Source organism: Desmodus rotundus, chromosome 2 (assembly GCF_022682495.2).
Source record: "Desmodus rotundus isolate HL8 chromosome 2, HLdesRot8A.1, whole genome shotgun sequence".
Taxonomy (NCBI): Eukaryota; Metazoa; Chordata; class Mammalia; order Chiroptera; family Phyllostomidae; genus Desmodus; species Desmodus rotundus.
In genome coordinates this window covers 36,398,082-36,422,541 of record NC_071388.1, presented here as the reverse complement: position 1 = coordinate 36,422,541, position 24,460 = coordinate 36,398,082, and the positions used below count along the sequence as shown (strand labels likewise).

At 34.1% G+C, this 24,460-nt stretch overlaps 1 protein-coding gene and 1 pseudogene across 9 annotated transcripts in view; one reads left to right on the top strand and one right to left on the bottom strand.

The window, feature by feature from the left end:
• Positions 1-24,460, bottom strand: part of NAALADL2 (N-acetylated alpha-linked acidic dipeptidase like 2) — a 1,136,857-nt gene that overhangs the window by 107,475 nt on the left and 1,004,922 nt on the right. The window lies entirely within an intron of this gene.
• Positions 868-2,266, top strand: LOC139440666 (probable ATP-dependent RNA helicase DDX5 pseudogene; annotated as a pseudogene).

The following is a 24,460-nucleotide window of genomic DNA, read 5'->3' as shown; positions in this document are numbered from 1 at the left end:
TTTACAAAACACTCTATTGACTACTTGCAAAATAAGTTTACCAGTTTAATGAACTCTAGTTTTCAAAGAATTAGTTAGAAGAGGGCATACCTGAGGTGGGTTATAAAGATGGGAAAAGAAGGCAAACTACAACAATAAGGTGTTTCTGATTCTCTAAGACTGATGCTCCATCCAAATGATGCTGCTATAGGTGAATCTTGTACACACACACACACACACACACACCCCATTTAGGTATTTTATAGCCACCAGAAATCCATATTACAATTTTAACAAATGCAATGATGTAATCATAATTATGATAATAACTGAGCTGATCCTTTAACTTTAAAGCCAGCAGGCAGGCTTCTTCAAGAATACAAAAATTAAAGACCAAAGTATTTATAAGCTTTTTTTTTAAAAAATAAAATAACCTAATTTATGACTCTAGTTCTATAGCTCCAATTCCTGTCATTGCTTTTCTTCACTATCATGCTATCGCCACCAACAGGCCCTAAAGGCTGCACAGTCACTAAAGCCACCTCCCAGGATTCATCACCCTAGATTCTTTCCAGGTTTCCCCTCACTGACCACAACCATTAACATGAGGATTGTTTACTTGGATAATCAAGGGTGCACCCAGGATACTAGGTTTGATGCAACCTGATTAGAATGAAAAGGAAAGAGCCCCAGTCTGAAAATAGGTCTGAAAACTCTGGGGAGAAACTAGTTAAAAAGAATGTTGATGAAATGACCAAATTTTGAAATTGTCCAGAAATAGTACAGGAGGTGGAAGCACACCAAAGGAGCAAGGAAATTATAGTTAGAGTTTCTAAGTGCCCAAAGCCAGTTCTGAATTTCTATGAAGCAAACTACCCCATAAACATCATGGATGTATCAGCAATCTACAACTTTACTCAACCCTTTGTCATTCAAGCTCAGGGTTCTCCATTTGCTAAAAACAGGTTGGATGTAATTGGAGGAGCTCAGATGGCTTTGGTCAGAGAATAGGCCTGTGTTCATCCTGCTGGTGCCAATTGAGAAACTGACCAACAGGGAAGGCAAGTAGGCCCTGAATAATAAAACATATAGCTTGTAGTCTACTTGTATCTATGGTGATGTTGCTCCCAAGTACCAAAAATGCAATTTGGAGAGGGGTTTGGAAATTTTGATTGCAACAGCAGGAAAACAGACTTTTCGTGTGTGAAAAATCAATCTGAGAAAAACAATCTACTTTTTTCCTTAATGAAGCATATGGAATGCCTGACATGGAATTTACTTCATAGAAGGTTATGTATTAGTTAAAACCTGACAGGCAAACCCTAATGTAGAAAGCAACCTGATGAAAAGAGTAGGGCAGCTTGCTGAAAACCCCCTGAAACATTACCATTGTATAAACAGTGGTGCCCTAGAGCAAAAACCAATATTCTTCATATTGTGTGTACACAAGGAAGAAAAACTTATGGAAACTAATGAAATAGATCTTAAGTGAAAGGAAAACAAAATCATTGTTTTTGTGAAACCAAAAGGAGATGTGATGAGTGCAATGAGTTATCAGACGAATGAGAAGAGACTGGCCTTTTGTGGGTGGTATCCATGGAGACAAGAGTTAACAGGAACATGACTGGGTTCTAAGTTAATTCCAACATGGAAAAGTTTCTATTATGATACTTACAGGTATGATTTTCAGAGGGTTACGTGTGAAATCCGTAAAACTTGTCATCAATTATGAGTACCTAACTCCTCAGAGGGTTGTATTCATTTAACTGGAAAACCTGCTTGCAGTACTAAACTACTTTCCTCACATCTAACAACATAAAACAAGCAAGTGACTTTATCTCTGGTCCATGAAGTCAATCAAGTAATTAATTCCAAATTGCTCTGACTGGTCAAAGACAGAGCTTCAGGTCATTCTAGTGGTAGAGGAGGCACAAAGGATGACCTTAGGGCCCATTCTTCACATAAAAGGGTAAATTGAATATCTTTACATACAGGGGAAATTATAGCATAGATTACTTTAGAACTGTAAATTACTCCAGTTCTTTGAAAGTCACTTTGTGTTTGTTGGTATACAGACGGGTTTTAGTACTGGTACTTCAACAGATACTTACCGCAATGGTTACAATAGCACTCAGCAATACGGAATCAGTGTTCCAAATATGCACACGGTATGACCCCACAGGCATACGCATGTGTGCTAACGGGCTGCACTGTGATTGGTATCCAGTGCCAGTACCATACTCCTAGTAAGGTTTTGGTAGTGTCTGTGGATGTCTCTTTTTCATAATTGCTTTCTATATGGGATGTTATCACATAAAATCATTACTTTTAAAAAACAAGTGACTGCAGTGTAGCAGTACTATAGTTCACTTTGTGTTATTTAAGTTGAACATATCTCTACAATCTTGAAACAATTTTTAGTGGTTTCATTTTTTTGAAGGGGGTTCTAGAAAATATGGGCAATGGTTTTACAAAAGTAGATGTACTATGTTTTGAAATATAATAATTTAGGGAAATGCCTGTCCTTCTAAGAAAAGAGTATTTAAAGAGAGAGCTAAGTGGAAATTGTACTTTATTATATATACATACATATATGTATATACATATATATACATACGTATACATGTATATATACAAAATGTCATATAAAACTTTGCTGAAATTATCTTAATCTTTATATGTAAAAAATAAAATGAGTGTCAAAATGTAAAACAAAAATCCAACCAAATACAAGATTTCTCAAAAAGGCCTCAGAAATTAAGCAAATTTGGTAATAAAATTTGTGTTAAGCATTAAATTCATTTCAATTAAAAAAAAACTACAGCCCTGGCTGGTGTGGCTCAGTGGATTGAGCACCTGCCTGCCAACCAAAGGGTCACTCCTTCAGTTTCCAGTCAGGGCACATGCCTGGATTGCGGAACATATCCCCAGCAGGGGGCGCATGAGAGGCAACCACACATTGAGGTTTCTCTCCCTCTCTTTCTCTCTCCCTCCCCCTAACTAAAAATAAATAAATAAAATATTAAAAAAAAACTACTAAGCAGTTGGAAATCACTATTATAAAACAAAAGGTAGCCTTGGATGATCAAATTATAAAAAAATAAATATTAGCAACCAAGTTTTGGGGTTCTGTGGAAGAAGTATGTTATTTTCAATATCTTACAAGCAGGGATTTAACTGATATCATCTTAAATGGAAACAGGTAGCATAAAGAGCATATACAATAAATCCAAAGTCTTGAATTTTTTCAGGACTTATTTATAACATAATAGAGGTCTTGTAGAAAGAGATATATCTTATAATCAAAATTAAATATAATGCCTCTTAGTATATTTCATTAATATACTATCTACTTATCTACCTCTATTCATCTATAGTCCAACTGCACATATTCATTAGACTACTAAAATAAGATTTATAAAATATTAACAATGATTATTGGGAAGGCAGGATTTGTGTTAATATTAAAATTTTAATCTTTAGGACTTCCAGACAAGATGGAGGCATAGGTACATACACTTTGCCTACTCGCACAACCAAAAGAAGGACAACAACAAATTTAAAAACAAATAAAAAAAATAACCAGAAATGCCAGAAAATCAAACTGTGTAGAAGTCCTACAATGAAGGAGTTAAAGAAGAAACACTCATCCAGACTGGTAGGAGGGCCAGAGATGGGCAGCCAGGAGGAGAAGACAGGCAGCAAGGTGGTGGCTGGAGGATGGAGCTGTCCCACATTTGCTTGGGGATAAATTGGGAGGAACAACTAGGGAGTGAGACAGACCTCACTACTCAGGGTTCCAGTGTAGGAAACTAAAGCTTCAAAACCTTTGTCTGTAAAAACCTGTGGGGGTTGCAGTGGGAGAAATTCCCAACATCATAGGAGAGACCCACAGGGTCCTAGAGCATCCAAAAACCCACCCACCTGGGAATCAGCACCAGAAGAGCCCAATTTGCCTGTGAGTAGTGGGGGGGGGATGTGACTGAAAGCCAAAGAAGGTGGAGAGCCTTGTTCTCTCTCTGACCCTCCCCTACATACAGCACCACAGCACAGCTAAGTGGGTTGACCCACTCTGTCAAATACTCAAGGCTCCACCCCTTACAATGTAACAGGTGTTCTGAGACAAATAAATATGGCCCAAATGAAAAAACAGATCAAAACACCAAAAATAGAACGAAGCAATGAAGAGATAGCCAACCTATCAGATGCAGAGTCCAAGACACTGATAATCAGGAGTCTCACAGAAATGGCTGATTATGGTTGCAAACTAGAGGAAAAAATAAAAGCTATGCAAAGTGAAATAAAGAAAAATATACAGGGAATCATCAGTGATGTGAAGAAAACCAGGAGTCAAATCTACAATTTGAAGCAGAAGGAAGAAATAAATATTCAACCAGAACAGAATGAAGAAACAAGAATTCAAAAAAATGAGGAGAGCCTTAGAAACCTCCAGGACAACTTTAAAAGTTCCAACATTGGAATCATAGGGGTGTCAGAAGGGCGAGAAATTGAAAACTTGTTTGAAAAAATAATGGAGAACTTCCCTGATCTGGCAAAGGAAATAGACTTCCAGGAAGTCCGGGGAGCTGAAAGTCCCAAAGAAGTTGGACCCAAGGAAGCACACACCAAGGCACATCATAATTACATTATCCAAGATGAAAGATAAGGAGAGAATCTTAAAAGCAGCAAGAGAAAAGGAGACAGTTATCTACAAAGGAGTTCCCATAAGACTTTCAGTTGATTTCTCAAAAGAGACCTTACAGGCAAGAAGGGGCTGGAAAGAAGTATTCCAAGTCATGAAAGACATGGACCTACATCCAAGATTACTGTATCCAGCAAAGCTATCATTTAGAATGGAAGGGAAGATAAAGTGCTTCTCAGATAAGGTCAAGTTAAAGGAGTTCATCATCACCAACCATTATTATATGAAATGTTAAAGGGACTTATCTAAGAAGAAGATGATCAAAAATATGAACAGTAAAATGACAACAAACTCACAAATATCCTCAAGAACTTCACAACTGCACCTAAAAAAAACCCAAAACTAAACTAAAACAAACTAAGGAAACAACTGTTCCTAGAACAGGAACAGAAACACAGAAATGGAGATCACATGGGGGGTTATCAGCAGGAAGGGATGGTGAATAGGGGAAAAGGTACAGGGAATAAGAAGCATAAATGGTAGGTACAAAATAGAGAGGGATAAGTTAAGAATAGTATGGGAAATGGAGAAGCCAAAGAACTTGTATATATGACCCATAGACATGAACTAAAAGCAGGGAATGCTGGTGTGAGTGGGGGTGCAGAGTAGAGGGGAATAAAGGGGAGAAAGAAAATGGTACAAGTATAATAGCGTAACCAACAAAATATACTTTAAAAAACAAATAAAACTTTAATCTTTATACTCTTCTGTATTGATTGAAATTGTTCTAGTAAGACTTTATCTACTCGGTGAATACGGAACAGATATGAGGAGATAGTTTACACTCTCTGTCCTGGTAAATTTACCACATTGAAGCTTGTGAATATTTTAGTAACTGAAAAAAGCAAAATAAATTCAGGTATTTTTAGTGATTTAACAAATTTTATACACACAATTTTAAAAATTAAATTCATTAATATTTAAAATCAGTCAAAATTTGAGATCCAACTCCACTCCAAACATTCTACAGTTGTATTGATATTATTTGATATGTGGATATATCAACATAAAGCCCCTGGCAGAATTTTTAATAAAATATATTCTCACGACTGGTAAAAGTGCAGAAACTTTTTTTCCACGAGTAATATATAGTTATCTATTTTCATTTAGTTTAAAGATGCTGCTCTGATCTCCCCTTTACACAGCAGGCAATGCAATATCCAGTTCAAAATAAGATGGTTTTGAAACATGAAGATGTTGTAAATTATTTAAATAACTGTGCAAAAGTCTTATTCTTAGAAAAGAGAATACAAATGAGTCTGCTTGCTAAAGGGACGCTTAGTGTGGGTAAGATGAACGGTGGCAACAGAAGTGAGTCAGCTGGACACAGAGTAGACAATTCAGGGTTATTAAAAAGGGAAACAAGTTTAGAAGACTAGATCCATGCTCAAAATGAAAAAATTATACATATTTCCTAAAAAGTCATTAACATTCCTCATAAAATAACTATGACTTAAAATAGCAAATCAATATATAACTGAGATCTTAGGAAGATGACTCACCAGTTTGAATCTGAGAATTTTAAGAAAACCTGAAAACAAAGTAGCTTACATACCTCTGATTAGCTTTGTAAAATATACTGTAAATGAATTTTCAAAACGTTGCTATATTCACAGGACCATCAATGGATGTATAAAATCTAGGAGAGTCACAAGTAATGCTAATAAAACCTAACAAAATATTTTTGATTTAAAAATCTTTCCTGTGCACCTTGGGGATAAAAATGGCACGTATAGGCCAGTGTTTGGGGACACATGTCATTTTCATAGAGTTTTAAGCCCTGCTCTTTTGTTGTAGTTCAACGTTGTGATTTGTAAATATTAACTGGCTTTTTCTTCTATTGCTAATTCAGTCTTGTGAAGTTCACATTTTGTAAAGAGCTTCATAAAGGTTTACATAATACTTTCCCTGTCTTTTTCTGAAAGTAAAAAAAAAAAAAATCCACCCTATTTTCCTTGCCTAGGTGCCAAAGTATTCAGTCATATTCCGCAGGGTTGTAGTTTAAAGGCATTCACAGATTATTTTTCTCCATAGAACCTACAGGGTAAGAGGATCAACGTCCCATGGTCAGAAAGCTATCTCTGCAAAAAAAAAAAGCAAAATAAAGCTAGAATTGGTTTTTATGCATACTGTCTATTATCTGGCACTTAGAGTTCAGTCATAAACCAATGTTCCTGGATGGGGTTAACATAAAAAGATGTTCCTGGCAGCTTCAACCAAGCACTATTAAGAAGCCAGCACAATTTCTAAAAATGATTAACTCTTGACTCTAGTTCAAGTTCTAATTCAGCAACATTTTCCTCTCTCAGCAACTCCTGTTCCACCAGGCTTTGGTAATTAAATGTATATTTAAATCATGAAGTAGCACTGCTCCAAAGGTGGAAAAATGATCTCTTTTGGTAACATTTTTATTAAATAAATCATACATTAAGAGCTTAGCATTATTTGACATTGTCTTAGAAAGGAAAAAAAAGTAATTTTATGAGAAATTATCTTAGAACATTTTTTGCATTATAACAATATTGCAACATAAAGAATGGAAATCATTTAAGCTCATTAAACAATAATTGATTTTCAATGATTCATTCCAAAAAAATGAGAACAAAACATCTTCTAAAATATTAAAATTACTCTCATTATAGATGAGAGTTTAAAGTAGTTTGAATTTTGGAGACACAAGTAATTTTCTCCTTAAAAAATAAAAACAGTAATTTAGAGTACATAATTTGATTTCTTCCAAGGAGGAATTCTCTTTCTTTCCAAGTAATTGTAAAGGAGTTTAGCTATTTATTTCTAGAAAGCTGCCAACCTTTTAGAGTTTTCTTTAAATGGTTTCTAAAATTTAGACACAAATCTCCAGGGGAAGGTTCATGTAAAAGATATCTAGTGATTAACTCTTTTGGACAAATAAGAAACCACGCCAAAACAGGTACGGATTCATTCATAAGGAAATATAAATATGTAAGTGCTATTACTTTTATTATCTTAATCTATAACAATAGATATTTCATGCTATTACTTTAACAGCAAATCCAATATATCTGAATTCATTATTAAGAGGAATGATAGCAGATGGTAGCAATTTAAGGTGAAAAGCACTGTCTTAATTTTATACAAATATATACTATTGTTGGATATGCATAAAATGCATAAACTTTTTCTTCAAATAATTTAGAAGCTTAGTTGTATCAAAATTTCATATATATATATATATATATAGCAAATAGTTCACAGATTAGTTTAATTTCCCCCATGATGAAATTAACATTTTGCAGAAATTTATAGAAGACATGACATAAGGAGAAAATGATCAAACTATTATTTTAACTTCCTCAGTAAAAACTTTCAAATTTGCAAGTCCTAAATTATGGGTGAGCATTATACATTGATTTATTTCTGTAAGACAAAACTAAAACAATGATTTCCGGGGAGACACATTTAAAATATCTTTCTATTGTTCAGGATTTAAATTTTGTCACTCTCTCTTTTTTTTTAAACTAAAGGCCACTCATTACTGTCAAGATCAAAGTAAGCGAGTTTACACATATACCAAGGATATTCAGAATTGCTCTTGAATTACATTAGATTTCTCCAGTCACCTGAATATCAATTTCTTTCAAGTTCATTTTTGGAAAATTAATCCAATAGCCCTTTTTATTTATAACATTCTTCATGTATGTTGCACTTTAAAATAACAATGTTTATAAAGAAGCTTTCAAAATGCTGGACAGTTTTGTATGGATATTTCAAAGTGTCTTAGGTCACAAACAAGCAGATATTTCTTTTTTATTCAATTTAAACAAAACTTATGTCCTGCAGGAGTTTCACAATTCCTGTTAGTAGAAAACAGGATTATTATATAAATTCTATGAATATGTAATCTAATTAAATGCATTGCTAATTTTGGCTAAAACATAACAACACAATTTTAAAAGTCATTTAAATGAAATTTATTTTTAATTACTGTTAAACTTTATTTCATAATCTTTTATAAGTCAGCCAAGGAGTTCCTATTTAACTCTAAAGTGGTTGTATCTGATTTTCCTGAGGTTTTGGTTGTGGGCATAGACTCTGTAGCCAGAATTCCTTGGCTCTAATCCCAGCTTTGCCACTTGCTAGCTCTGCTACCTCAGTCAGGTTACTTTTCAGCTACGTCTTTTCTTCATCAGTAAAATGGGGATGATAATAATAGGGCTTACTTTATGAAGTTATGAGGAACTAGACTGATGTAAAGTGAACAGTGCCTAGTAAACACTAAGCTCTACCTAAATGTTTGATATTATGATTATTTCATTTACATTATTGACTATAAAATTATTGCCAAACACTGAGAAAGGTGTTTGATACAATGGATTAGGCTAATGATTCATATGAATGGTGTCCTTCATTGTATCACTTGAAACATTTTGCAATTACTGCACACTGCCACTGATTAAATAAATTTTGGATTTTCTCCTTTGGATTTGCCTTTATTTATTTTTCATTTTTTTATTTTATTATATTTTTTCCATCACCATTTATCACTACCATACCCTCTGCCACCTCCCCCCCCCATAATCACCACACTGTTGTTCCCATCTATCAGTTCTTTCTCTTTTTTTTCTTTTTACTCAACCTCCCCACCACAAACTCCCCCTGCCCAGTGCTGTCAGCCTGCTCTCTACCTATGATTCTGTTTATATTTTGCTTTATTTTCATTTTGTTCCATAGATTCCACATATGCATGAAATCATATAGTAATTGTCTTTCTCTGACTGGCTTATTTCACTTGGAAGTGCCTTTAGAGTCATTCCAAGCCAAATAAAATAATCGATCACACTACTCTCAGTGCTGCAAACATTTCCCAATTCGGTCATTCAATGTAGTATCAGACTTGGCCTTAAAATGTTAACATTAACAACAATAATTACAAACGTACTAGATATTTTATATGCCACATATAGCATTGAGGACTTTATAGTTAAATTTCATTTGATGAATTTTAACCTGTTTGAAAAATTGTTTTCATCCTCAACGAGTAAAGATGCATATCATTGGAAACATCTAAAAGAGTGGTAAAAGCTTTGGAGGTGATTATGCCATACGAGTCTATAAACAGTGTTGCATTTTGATACAACCAATGTCATAAGTGACCACTGGGGCTAAGAAAAGCAGACCCTCGGGATGTCATATATTATTATATTTTGGTTAAAATAGGTTATCATATGATTTCAAAGTCATAAATTATTAATTGCTCTTAATTCATATAAAATTCACAACCAGCAATGAATAAAACCTTAAAATAACCTATACTTAGTTTAGGCTACACTTTTTACTGTCATGTAGTTGTTTCATGGAATTAGAAGAGCACGAAAATAAATATGCGACAATAATATATACTTTGGTTCTAATGATCCCTAATAAACTATAATAGGCTAATCTGTTGTCTTAAACTGTGATTAAGTCCCCTAAAGTAGATTTTTAAGCCTCTGTTTCCCACTGGCCAAATGGAAGATATGCACAGAACATCATAAATATAAAACACCTAATATAGTGCTTGGTATATAGCAATACTTAATAACTAATAGCTGTTATTAATAAATGCTAGTTGTTAACAGTCACAAAATTTGCATCTGAAAAAGAATATCACAGCACAAAGATGTAAGACTGTTTTTACTGCATTCAAGTCCTTCTTGGTCTTTAGCTATCCATTATACTAATGAAATACTAAAGCAGTCTGGTGATTTTGTCAAAAGAAAAATTATGTACAAGTGCTAGACATTGCTACCAAGGCAAAACTTGATGAAGAGAAATTTGCTGTTATAAAGGAGACAGCTATGGTGAGAAAGGATCAGAAATATTATTAAAATTTGTATACAGGAAAAACTTAATAGAAAGCTAGAAACATGGCTTGAAATATCATTTTCTCTCCCCTCATTAATGTTTCCTTGCATTGTGTGGTTGCTGTTATTTATTCTGTGGTCACTTAAATAAGACCAAAACTCATTTAGATGGAGTAGAGCTGCAGTTTTTAGACAGTCTCATTTTTGTGCTTGAAGAATGAAAATATCTGAAAATGCAGTAAAAACAGTCTGTAATACTAAAGTAAAATTACAATGCTATTCTTAAGGCTATCATAGTAGCGCAAACAATACCTTATAAAAAAGATTTGTGGCCATGGCATAAAACTTATCAAATGCCACAATGGTTCTCTCTCTGATAGCTACATAAGCCAAACTTAAGGGACATTATGGCATTTTAGTAACTCTAGCAGCAGCAAAAGTTCTTTGTAAAGAATAAGGGTGCTAAAAAGATTAAGGTAATCAGTTTTCTCCATCTCTCTGGCTAATTATTATAATAATGAGCTCCAACCAGAGGTCACCTATTGCCTAATGAAATAGTTCATCTGAAAAGAGGGTGCTGTAATTCCTACCAGTTGAAGGGCAATGTGGTATTAAACCAATGTAATTACTGCAGCCTGGCTGTGCAGTGTGATGAGGGTGAACTTTCTCTGTTGCAGGCTGGACAGTCCAGTGTGCAGCGAATGCCCAACAACTAATCAAAGGATTAATGAGCTATATTAACACAAGTCATCTTTGAATAAAAACCATGGCATATCTCAAGGATATCGAAAGCAATAAATCCAACACTTCAGGCATTCTGAGTCTCCCTTCACAATAGAATAACAAGTAGAAGGGAAAACACATCCTTAAGTGAAACTTCATCTCTTTGTAACTGGGAAAAAAGAAAAGATGTCTTAGGTTATGTGAGCACCTAAAGACACCAAAGATTTTAAAGACAAGTGAAAACCAAGCTGTACATTTCCTAACTCCCAGTTCAGTGTTCTTCTGGCTGTTATATCTGGTACTATTAACACAGAAGTTATGGTGTTAGATCTCTGTGACCTACTCTTTCTGTGCTTTCATCAATAAAACAGTGTACTAAGAAACAAAGAGAACAATATTTCAGCAGCAGAACACAACCCCATCATGGACGTCAGCCACACTTTCCAGTCCTCATCTCCAAATCCAGGCTGATAACAGTGTTCTAGTTCGCAGACAAGGACATCTATTGAACTGTTAAAGTGCTGGCAATCTGAGTCTTGGTTTACGTTTTCATTCTCTGAAATATTGCAGTTTGAAGCAGCTGAATCAGGGAGATTAGGCAATTTAACCCCTTCAGATTTTTCCCCCTTCATCCTTGTTAGTACAAACTCAAGTTCCACAAAGTTTTAAATAAACAGGAGCATTTGAAAAAACTAAGGGTAGGTACAGCACATCATATTAATTTGTCAAAAACGTATCCTGTATTATATGTGTATGGAATCTAAAGACAGCTTTAGTAAGAATAAATAGATTGATTGACTGGAGTTCTATTATTTGAATTAAATGTTAATATACACGTACTTGAGATTTTATCACTGATATTATTTAAACTTTAATTTCCTAAGCCTACCTAAAAATAGGATTTTTTTTAATCCAGCTACTTATTTAGATTGAAAGGTTGTCTACACTACCAAGGTGCTTAAACTTCCAACTATAATCCGAAACCAATATTTAAGGATTTTATGTGCACCTGAAGTAATATTTCTATGACTCTATAACTATGCTCCAGGGACTAACTCTGCTATCTACAAAGGTAAGATAAAGAGTAGAAGAAAATTTGAACTCATTCGGTGAGCTCATGGTGCATAAGAATGATACTTTTCATTTACATTTTAAGTCAGAGTTTTTCTTTCTAGATTAGTGCCTGAATATGCACAAGTTTTGAGAATAGGCACTTAAAAAATCATTTGCCATCTCCTGGTTAGAACCATTGGTTTGGAAAATGTTGCCTCTGTATTGCCAGTGCTAAAATAGAGATGATGAATCCGTTTAGTGTAACGTGAGCAAATACCATACCAGGTATTTGGAAAACTTGTTTTAGAAAGAATATCTTGTGGATGAATTGAGGAACCTGAGTTCTCCTCTTAGTTCTATCTCCTCACTATGTACTTATCTTTTTATTTGGAATATCAAGTAGGATAGATAAGATGGTTTCCAAGGCCAATTTTGGCTTTTTCTGAAATACTTGAAGTACCACAGAAAGCAGTATTTTGTTGTGGAAAACAGTCCTGGTTTTAGGAGATCTAGATTCTACTCTTGGTACTTCCCATTAGTCAGTTTGTGAATTTGCCTGAGTTTCTGAACCTATCCAAATTTCGGTTTCTCTCATCTGCAAAATAGGGATATCATCATCTGTCTGCCTCAAATGCTCATTCTGTGGAACAAAATTTTAAAAATAAAATAATATATTATAATATTTTTTAATGCTAAGATCTTAGCACAATGAGCTGTAAATGTATTAATGATTAGTGTGCTAGGACTGAATCATGTTAGAATTTAATCTTGCATTTAAATTAATTGAGAACATGAAATAGTGAAGTAAACACAGAAACAAAATAAAGATTTATATTTACAATCTGCCTTTCCATGTATTTCAGATTTAACAGCCTAGCTTATAATTCAAAGTTGAATGATTGCAAAGATTTTAAGTGTTTCTACAAGTTCATGTTTTTATGTTGGCAAATTATTATATCTGAAGTCCATAAAAATTGGTTTGAAGTCATAATGTGAAAATATATTTTGAAGGCCACCCATTTTCAAACTAACTCAAATGTTTAGATGTTGGCAAATAATTGGTTTAAAATATGGCCTTGTAACTATATACCGTATGTCACCTTGCACATAATCTTGATTACACCAATTTCATTTTCTTATTGTAAGTTTCAAATTCCACTGAGCTTACATCATGAACTTTGATGGATGAGCTAGACTGTTGTGTCTGTCTAGGCAGGTGTGAGATAAATTGCTGGGCAGGCTATGATCTTTGGGCAAATTACTCTCCTTGACTACAATATATATCGATGAAATGTGTCAGTGTTCATATACACACTTGTCAGTTTCATTACCCAGGTGATGAAAATACAAGTTAAGGGACCATCAAAATGAAGAGGGAGAAATTCACAGTGTCGTAGGAAATTAGTAAAAGAACCATCATCTTAAGCTGGAAATATAATGAGGTAAAACCTTTGATAGATTTTGATGGGGAAGAAAAATTAAAACCACTTAGTGAAGTCTGAGTAATTATATCTTTTCATCTCCATTCCAAATTAGTTATACTTAATACAAATGAAAGTAAACATGACAATAATTTAGGATGTTTACGTGGGAAGGAGCAGGTAAAGAGGCTTATAATTTCAATTCAATAAATTTTGACAATTCATTCAAATTAAGAACCCCTTTGTTAATGCTTTTTGTTTACTACAAAAAATAAACATTGACTCATTAGCTCCATTAAAGAGATCCTTAGAATATACGAATATTTTGTTCAGTCTCTTTCAGCAGATGTACCAGATGTGCTCAAGAATGAGGCATTGCTCCAAGCAATGAGATTAATATAGGATATTTGAAAAAAAAACAAAAAGCCTACCTTAATGAAGTAATTACATTTTTCATAAAATAATTTATAAAAGCTTGCCTATTATAAAATAGTTCTTAAATGTTTCTGCTCCTTCATGAAAGCATGAATTAATTTTGGATTCAATATATAGGATATTAGACATGCCATACATGAAATATATCCATAATCTAAGAAAAAAGCAAACTAAGCAATGTTCCAAAAGAAGCCAAAAGGTTCCCAATAATTCTGTATTTTAGCAAACTTACTCCTAACTGATAACATCTGTACTCCCTAAAGCTTGAAAAGGCCATTCTACGTCCCCATTATACCAGCTCATTTCAGTCTAGTGAATTGATATGTGCCTAAGACATAATTAGTTATAAGAACATGTGTTTAGGAGAAGAAATTAGAAGCCACCAGAAAATACTATAACAGACTTAGTGGAAACTTTTTCAAAATTCATCAACTGCTTTACCTATCCTCATTGTTATTGGTTAACAATCGTGAACTTCTTTATTCCCCGTTTTGTTTCTCCCAGAGAGACCTCACTCCCAACCACTGGAGAACACTCTCACCTTAAAAGGAGATTCACTGTCCCACAAAAAGCTATAGTGCAAATATCACTTACCCATGTACATTCTTTAGGTCTGATACGCAACTCAAAGATAAGGTATTTTTTCATACATTTTCTCAAAGTGGATATGTTAAATATTACAAATGCTACCACCCCAAATTAACAGATTTCAGAATCAAAAGTTTTGTGTATAAAATAATTTATCCTAGTAAATATAAAGTAAATGTTCCAAATCTTCAGGTAATTTTAATTTAAAAAAGAGTTGGACTTCATGTTTTATGAAGAAGAACTTTACTTCAATGCTACAGTACTCTTTTACATCAGAAATAATAGAACATTATGTTTCTTTTTCTAATTAGTATAAAAGCTTAGGAAAGTAATATTTTTTAAATTATAAGAGTATCTAATATTTAATAAAAGCAACTTTGCTTGAGAATAATAATTTCCCTTAGAGCATAAAGAAGGTTGATTCTAGCACTATACAAAGATTAGCAGAAGAAATATACCCCCACTACCATCCCTGGTAATTCATGCTCCTATCATATAGATAAATGATGATAGATGATAGATAGATAGATAGATAGGAAAACAGACAAAGAAAAATGAAAAAAATGAAAAATTCTCTTATTTTAATTTCCCTGTAAATTTCTACATCACAAAAGTTTTGCAGTGTAGAAAGCTTTGATATTATTTGGCATCATTAGTGTCTGTGATAATCTAGAATAATATAGCTATTTTTGTAGTACAAAGCAACCCAAAATTTTGTAATCCTTTAAAAGGGTCTCATGTAGTATCATGATGGATATTTTTCATAATTTCAAGATTAATATTGTGTATTGTCCTATTCAGGCAGACCCTATGCATAGCCCAAATTTGTCTTTGGCAGTACCCAGGTGAAAGCTGAATTCAGTTTCCTTGGAAACATGCTGACCAACACAGCATTAAAAGACAAGGAACTCAAATACTACAAACAGAAACCTAGTACCTCTTTGGCTACCTAGTTGAATGGGGTATAGCAATCTCAAATCAAATTAAATTTTATAAAACAATGGATTTATCTATTTTAAGAATGTCTTAAGCTTCTAGAAAGGACTTTATTAACTAAATAAATACTGAATTAATCAATTCTACTGTACAAAGTTAAGTTTTTTTTAATATAAAATATTGAATTTATCAGTGAGATATACTGAGATCTATACTATTTGCTTCAAAGGGATCTAACATTCCAATAACTAGAAAAAGCAAGTAGTGGGAAGTCAAAGAAATTTGAGGAAGAACAAAATGGATCTTATATTGCTAGTTGTTGAGAAATAATAAACAGTTTATTGAGCCTACGCCTTAACATGCAAGGAATGAGATGGCCTGATTTAAAAATCTAAACAAAATTCTGAATTGTCCTTAACTGATGAATTTAATCTGATGTTTCATTAACTGTGCTATATTCACTGGGAAATATTAAATGTTTCCATTTTGCTTTTTTGATTCACAGTCTAACTTTGGAGGAATAAAAATATTAAAGGTTCTCCCAATAAATATACAATATTACCTAATATTTATTGTTTATTATGTGTGAGGTATATGGTCTTCACCACAACACGTCGTGGTTGCAGATGAAGCATTGAGAGTTCACAGTTCTCAAAATGACATGGTAACTAACCAACAGAGCTAGTATTAAAAAGTCACATCTGCATCCAGAGCCTTGACCTCCTGCTTCTCAGCAGCATTTTTAAATCTAGAGTACAGCAAATATAAATGTGCGCATGCATTGTATATGTGGACCTAGCATCTTTGGTGAAGTAGAGTGAGAAAAATGATAAACCCTATGAAAAATAATTATTTGTGGGATACTCTGGGAAGAGTTGTTTTGATAATTTCGAAGTTAAATGAAGACAGATGTACAACTTTATTTAAAAAATAATACTTTCAATTCAAATTGCAATGAACTTTCAAAATCAAAAGTATTTGGATGCATTCATACTTTTTCTAGTGTCTATTTTTCTTATTTCTGCACAGTAGAATTATATATCTATGACAATTATGAAACAATAAAAAGTATTTCTGATTTCAGAAAGAAAGATTCTCCTGTTCCTTGCTTTGCAAACAAAGCTATCATAGTAATTTTCTACCCTGTTGAATATTTTACCTATGCACCTAGTAAATCTTTCTGTATTTTCTGCACCATCTAATCACAATCTCTACTTGAACAGAAGAAAAAAGCAAAGCAAGGGGGCACCACTGTTTCAATCTAAAAAATAATATATCAGCTTAATAACCAGTAAGTAAGAGTATCAGATTATTTTCCCTAAAGTCAGATAGTTATCCACAGAGTGATTAGCTACAGTTGAGGAAGTCCTGTGAAAATCTGAAGAGACAATATTGTAGATCCCGTAATTTGCATTGCATAAGCCACTGCAGCAAGTGTGGAATGCATACATGAAAAATATCTGAGGTTATGGACACTTGATAAAAGGTTAATTTCATTCAATCTCTCAGTCTAACTGCAGACAGTAATTTCAGAACCTGGAATGCTCATTAAATGTTTATGATCAGCCTCTTTCATCCCAAGAATCACACCTTGTGCCTTTAAGGAATTAACAAAAATATATCTATCCTCCTGGGATGCTTATTAGATTGAAGTCTTTGGCTGAGATTGTAACCTGGCAACAGTGATAAAGAATGAAATTCCAAAGCACCAATTAAAACCAGTAAATGAGTATTCCTTTCTCATTTGTTCATCAGTTTCTCTTCTTATCCAAACCTCAGTTACCACTTAGAAAACTTTATTCTGTTTAGAGGAAATCTTGAAAATTCATTTTACTATCTGCATTCTGAAAACTAGGTAAATATTCTAAAAAGAAGTCAAATTATTTTATAAAAATAAATGCTGTCTTTACCTATTTTCTGATATTTATCTTATATGTAGAGAATTACAGTTGATTTTAGTACACAATTTACAGTGATTAACTCTCAAATTAATTTTTTTATGATTCCATTATCATTTATTCACTTAATAATATGAATAGTATGTTCATAAAAATATCATTCTTTAACAATTACTCAGAATCCTGGAATTCTAGTGAGGCTTAGAATGAGGAAATGCAGGAGGGCCTGCCTCTCACCAGGAAAAAAAACATACTGGCATTCTGAAATAGATGCCCCTGAACTTCCACTCACATGCCTTTGGATAGTGGGGCATTGCTTGTTGATGACTCACAATTTTGGCAGGAAATGAAAGACATGGTAGTCAAACTCTCAGATTGCTATTTCCTCTCAAGAAAGCTCTCTTACCTAGTATTTAGTCTGAGAAGGTATAGAATACTGAATAGTTAGTATGCTAGACTAAAAAAAAAACGGGGAGTTCAAACAGCTCTACTGTTAACTAGCTTTGCAACTTTAGCCAAATTACTTTCGACAACCATTTCAAAACTATGTCTCAGCCACTTTATATGTAAAATTAGGGGAATGGAATGGACAATTTCTAAAGCTCCTTTCAATAGAGATAGAATGCAAGTAGCAAGCCATTTAGGACACAGAAAGACATATCATTTCCTTTCCTTCTTGTGTTAATTTTTCTTCCACAGGGAACCAAGTATAAATTTCAGCATCTTTCATAGGCATCAGCCAAACCTTGAAAATGGAAAATAATGGCAGTCTAAAGCAACATGGCAACCTGATCTGATACTTTGAAGTACTTTGAAAGGACTTATTTTTTAACAAATACAACTGCAGCGCCCTTTGTTTTATAATATTCAACTGTGAAGTATTGTGGGGGTAAGAAGAAATGTCTCTTGCTAACGAATGTTTCTGTGATTTTTCAAAGGTGATTTTCAAAACACCCTTTTTTCAGTAATCACGAAGAACATGCCATGCAATCCAAGACAAAAGAGCATATGTGTTCTTATTATTTAGGAAGAAACACATGAACATTATAATAACTTTACATTTTTTGTCTAACTTGAGGTAACAAAGATGTTTGAGATTTTATATATACATATATATATTGCTTGGCTAGCTCCAGGTAACAAGACATTAGATATTTATACATATCATTTATATATGTAATATAAAATATTTCATATATATATTATATATACATATAGAGAGCCAAAGAAATATTGAAAAGTAGCACCATAAATTAACATGATGGCTTATCTTTCAATAAAATTAGTTTTCTTTTTTTCTTTTCTTCCACTTTCCAATAGTAAGAATGGTAGGAGTTTTACTATGTGCTTCCTCACTAGTTTTGATACTAAAGTTTATTATATGTGATGCAAGAATGTAATTCTCCGTGTCCTCTTGAGCTAAGATTACAACTCTAAAAGTCTGTGGCAAAAATATTTTTCACATATCTACTGCTGACAGATATTCCAGGAATAAAAAATATTCACAATTTTAAGTGTATGACACCATAAAAATCATATATATGTATAGCACATATATCACACCTTTACAATCACACATAAAGTCGTAGTCCAGAAATGATTTGTTTTCACTTCAAAGATGAGAGAATGTGAGCAATGATACATTATTACCATGGCCCATTTTAACAGTCGGTTTCATCTGTGAAGTCTAAAACTCCCATATGGGATGTGTGTTTGGGTGGGGTCGGGAAGAAGGTTGCTGCCAACAGATCTTAAAAATTGTTCTTCATTTAAGCTCATGTGCAAAATAAAGAACAATGTCTTGAACATTTCATCCACCCTGACATCAGCTTTTTCCTTCACATTTTTCCCCATACAAACAATTAAAGGCCATGATGGCATCTAAAAAAGAGTTAGTACAGAAACTAGAACTCTTGGAGGATTGTTTAGATTTTCAAAAGGCTCTGTGGAGAGCAGGACCAATAAACTGGCATTGGTCCAGTCAAGACAGCATAAAGTATATAAGACAAAGTAGAATCACTCATGTTAACCAAGACATGACAGTCAGCAAGTCAGCCATCACAGTCTGGTTCAAGAGGGAAACTACCTAAGTTACACTAGACACATCTGGCAAGGAGACACACCTGAGATATCTGCACATGTGATCAGAACAGCCGTGTCTGCAGAGTGGGACCACCCATAGACAGGCTCCTGGGAAAATTCCCCACTTGGCCTCAGGGGTGCCAAGACATTTACCAAAAAGACCCAGAAGGGTGGAGTATAGCACTTTCAAGGTATAACTGAGGCAGGCTCTCCAGACCACTGCTGGGACAGCCGAGCTCCACACACCAGAGTGCTGCTCCATGCCAGCTGATCTCCCTTGCCATTGGCCACTAGAGGCTCTGCCCTGCTGGACTGAGGACTTCGTCTGCCCTGCTGTCCACCTGACTCAGGAGGTCCTTCATTGCATGACACTGACAACCCCCTTGCCCACTGTGCTGTCTCCCGGACCCACAGACTGAGACTCTGGGACTCGGGTTCATTATCCCACATTGATTGTTGTGTGTGTGTGTGCTGTGATTCTCTTAGATTGTTGGAGTGTTGTATGTTGATGTTCTACTTTGAGTGAACCTGCATTCAATAAAAGCAGAGTGAAGAGCCTAGTTACCGTGTGTGACTCTTGCCTATTCCTTGGTGTTGGGCTGCACAGCAAGCAGCTAGCCAAGCAGTTGCCCAGCTGACTTACAGGAAAGAACCTATCATGAACCTATGCTCTTGACAGGCTCTTAGGCACAAGAGCATTTATATAATTTTCTTCATTTTATTACATTAATAGAGTGAAGAAAAGGCAAACAGGCTGCATCACATTAAAATGTGAGGCAGTGTCTCAATTTCATTGCTTCTGTTCAGGAACTATGAACTTTGATAGAAGTAAGAATTTTGCTTCTCAAAAGGAAGCTTCTCATTTTTGTCTGTTTGTTTGCTTTGCATGTACAAGGCATTTAAAATCCATGGAATAGAAAATGAATTGTGTACATTGGTTGTAGAGCCATATGACCTTTGACTGGCTGAGGGAGTCCTACTAAATATTTGATACAAAATTTAAAATATGGTAAACAAGAACCTGAACATATTACAGGGCTTTATCAGAACACTAATGGATAGGAAATATTTCATATATATGCATCATATGCTTGATACTGCTTATTCTCCATTTTTGAAGGGATAAAAACATATTCATACTTTAAAATAATCTTTGGGACTGTGGTGAAGAGAGGACTTTATGTAAACTCTTAACAATATTTGGATCCCTATTTCTGTTATGTTCTTCCTATGTACCCCAAGCAACTGTAGCTCTTCTATCTTTAAATAATAGCAATTCTCTGAGCTCTCTTTTTCTCTGGATTAGTTGTGATAAGAACCTCTCCAAAATGAATTAGAGTGAAACCAATCACTTTCCACAAAAGTTTGTGTTAGTAGATTGTATCATTTAATCATTAAATGCTATATGTTTGTTCAATCCTATAACATTGAATAAAAAGACTTAAATCATATAACAAATATTTGACATGAGCTGCCTACTTATATTGCCCTTGAAGTTATTTTGATGTGCTCATTGTACTCAAAATAAAAGTTTTACTGATTCAATAATCTTCTTCAATCATCAAGAGAAATATCACTAAACTAAAGGCAGTGTAATTTTGAATTAGTGAAATGTATAAATTACACAATATATCAAAGAAATATTTTCCAGGAATGAAAGAAGAAAACAGATTTAATCCTCAAAGGCTACTTAAACGATTCTATAGACATTGTAATTCAAACTTCTACCAATAATTTTTATGTGTATTCCCAACAATCCTGCTGTTGTCATTTGTATTTTAGAGAGGAGGGGATGAACTCAGAGGAGTTAGGTAAATTAGATAAGGTCACTCAGCTCGCATGAACTAGAACCAGGGTTTGAATCTGAGATTTCATGATTCCGATAGCCCGGACCTTCTGATCTATACCACTTTGCAACACCCAGACCCTCATTAATGTTCTTTTTTGTAGTGCATCCATCAAGTCATTTGTCAGGATCTTTGATAAGAGAAGAGAAAAATGTTTCACATAAAAATACTAAGGGATTTTAGTCTTCTGTGGTAAAATAGTATTTATGGAGACTCTCACCAGACGTCAATCTCTGACACTTTGATCTTAGACTTCCCAAGCACCAAACCATGAGAAAATAAATTTCTGTGTCTTGAGCCATTCAATCTGTGATATTTTGTTATGGCAGCCAGAGCAGACTAATACACACACTGACTATGTATTCAGGGCCGCTAAAGAGGCAGTTGAGAGCTTGGCAAGTGCCAGAGTTCCAGAAAAAATCTTTCTTCACTGAGGGTCTCTGAAAAAGCCAGCAGAGGTTTGGGGCCTGGGACTTCCTCTTAGTAACTGGACTATTTCATACGGTTTCTTTGTAGTATTTATTTCATAGAACTATCTTAACTACAAAGAAGAATAACAAGCAGTCTTGGATATAAGAGATGATGGCACTGAGGTTGGAGAACAGAATACAGCGTGTTAAAAGATTACAAAATAAATTGCTGATGTCATTCTGTAGTTTGCGGCATTTGTAGATTTTTTTTAGAAATTATCTTGTTTTTACAGGCATCCAACTAACTAATTATATACAGACAATAAGAATCAAGCCTCTGCCAAAAGAATTAGCTCTGTGGCAAATAGCAACTTATTTCTGCAGGACAGATGTATTCACTAGCATTCAAAACACTCAATTTTCCCTCTGAATTAAATATGTGTAACTAGATTTTAAAAGGGACAACTGAAGATATAAAGAGAGAAGACTAGTGACCATAGGCAAATTATTTGATTCTCCTTAGAGAAAAAAAAAGGCTTAGCCTTGTTACTTTAGGAGTTGAAATTTATAAAGAGAAAAAGTGCTTTTTGGCTGCACTGCTTTCATGAAATACAATAAGGCTCAGTAACAATGTTTTGAACTAGACAGTGTTTGGATCTAAGGGACGTTCTCTAGAGTACACATGGGCTGGACTAGATATCCAAGAGTAAAACTAAAAGAGTCGTGTGGAATCATTTTTCTGGCAAAGTATAAAAGTTTAAAATACTTCTGACATTGGCACACATTCAAAAGTAAAGTATTCCTTATAATTCAACAGTGGCTAAAGTTTGGAAGAAAATAAAGAAAATCAAATTATCTGAGTTTTAGAATACTTCTTTGGAATTGTTGCCAACAAGAGTACCATGGTTCCAAACTCTCCTTCCACTGTGTATTTTAAATATGAATGATATCCAGTTTTTAAAACAGCTTTTACGTATCAGGCACATTCACGTCATGAAATTTTATATAAATTACCTAATTTATTTAGCTAATAAAGCACCCTGCTATGTCTGCATTTTCTGGCCATTTCGTACAGATAAGAAAGCCAAAGGAAAGTAGTGAAGAGAGAGAAACTGTCACCATTGTCTATTCATAAACAATGGGAGTGGGATAAAGACCAGGTGCGCATTTACATACCTTTGAACTGGGACAGGGCAACCGAGCAGCAAACACAATGGAAAGACAAAGCACGACTTTAATGCTCGCCACTTTCTGCTGAGTGTTATTACAAACCTCTAGCAGATCTAGACCAACAATCTGCATTATAAAGTAATTGCTTTGTCTCTGATTGCTCTAAGGAAATTTATAGACAATAAATTCGGAGTACTAACAGGAGCAGAAATGGGAGCTCCTGGCCAGAGGCTTTTTTCTTTTTCTTTCTTTCTTTTTTTTTTTTTTTTTTTGCCATAATACCATAGTAACTGTCAAAATCCTCTGAGGACAGTTATCTGAGTACTACTAAGGCTCATCTCACTGAGAAACTTCTTGCATTTATACAGGGCTCCAGGTGCAAAGCACCCCACAATCATTACCTGGAAGCTCTGCACTTCCCAGTGAGTGGAGCTTTCTTCTGAAGCCTAAACATCAACCAAAAATTGGTTCTTATACCTTAATCCTCACAAGCCATTTAGGGTTATACTGTTCAGTCCCCTCTCTAAGAGAACCCTTTGAAAATTATAATGTGAAATTCTGTAATCAGAGATTCAAGGCTAAGTTCATTGCCATTAAAAAAAAATAGTGAGAAAATGATCTGAATATAATACTTAAGGAAAATTATAGACACCTATAACTTAATAAAAAAAGCTTTCAATTGACAAATTAGACTAATAAATATTGCTTTTCCCATAAAGTTTATTTTTGAAAGCTTAAATGATACCATAAAGAAAGATATTGTGTGTCCCATAGACCTTACATGCCAGACTTTTAGAAACAATTTTATTTTAATTTTTATTGTTATTCAATTAGAGTTGTGTGCCTTTTCTCCCTATCCCTCCACCCCACCCCATCCAAATCCCCTTCCCTCCCCCACCTCCACCCTCCCTCTTGATTTTGTCCATGTGTCCTTTATAGTAGTTCCTGTAATACCCTCTCCTCACTGTCCCCTCCCCACTGCTCCCTGTCCATTGTTAGATTGTTCTTAACTTCAATGTCTCTGGTTATATTTTGTTTGCTTTTTTCTAGAAACAATTTTCAAGGTGCATGTGCCGATCACCTTGAAAGACAACCCATGTATAGGTTTATATTTTTTGAACTTTCAATATTATATGTGCACAATACATAATAATGTAAAAGTAATAAATGCCAATTGCCTTAAAAACAAAACATATCAACATAAATATTTAAGATTTTTAATGAACATTTTATAGAACTAAATACTTAGCATTTTATTAACTATTATATAATGTAAAACCATTCAATATTAGGGCTTTTTAAGACCATTATTTCATGTATTATCAAAAATATTCTTTATAGAGATTCTCAATGTTACTACAAGTTTTCATTTGATTAATATATGGATGTATGTA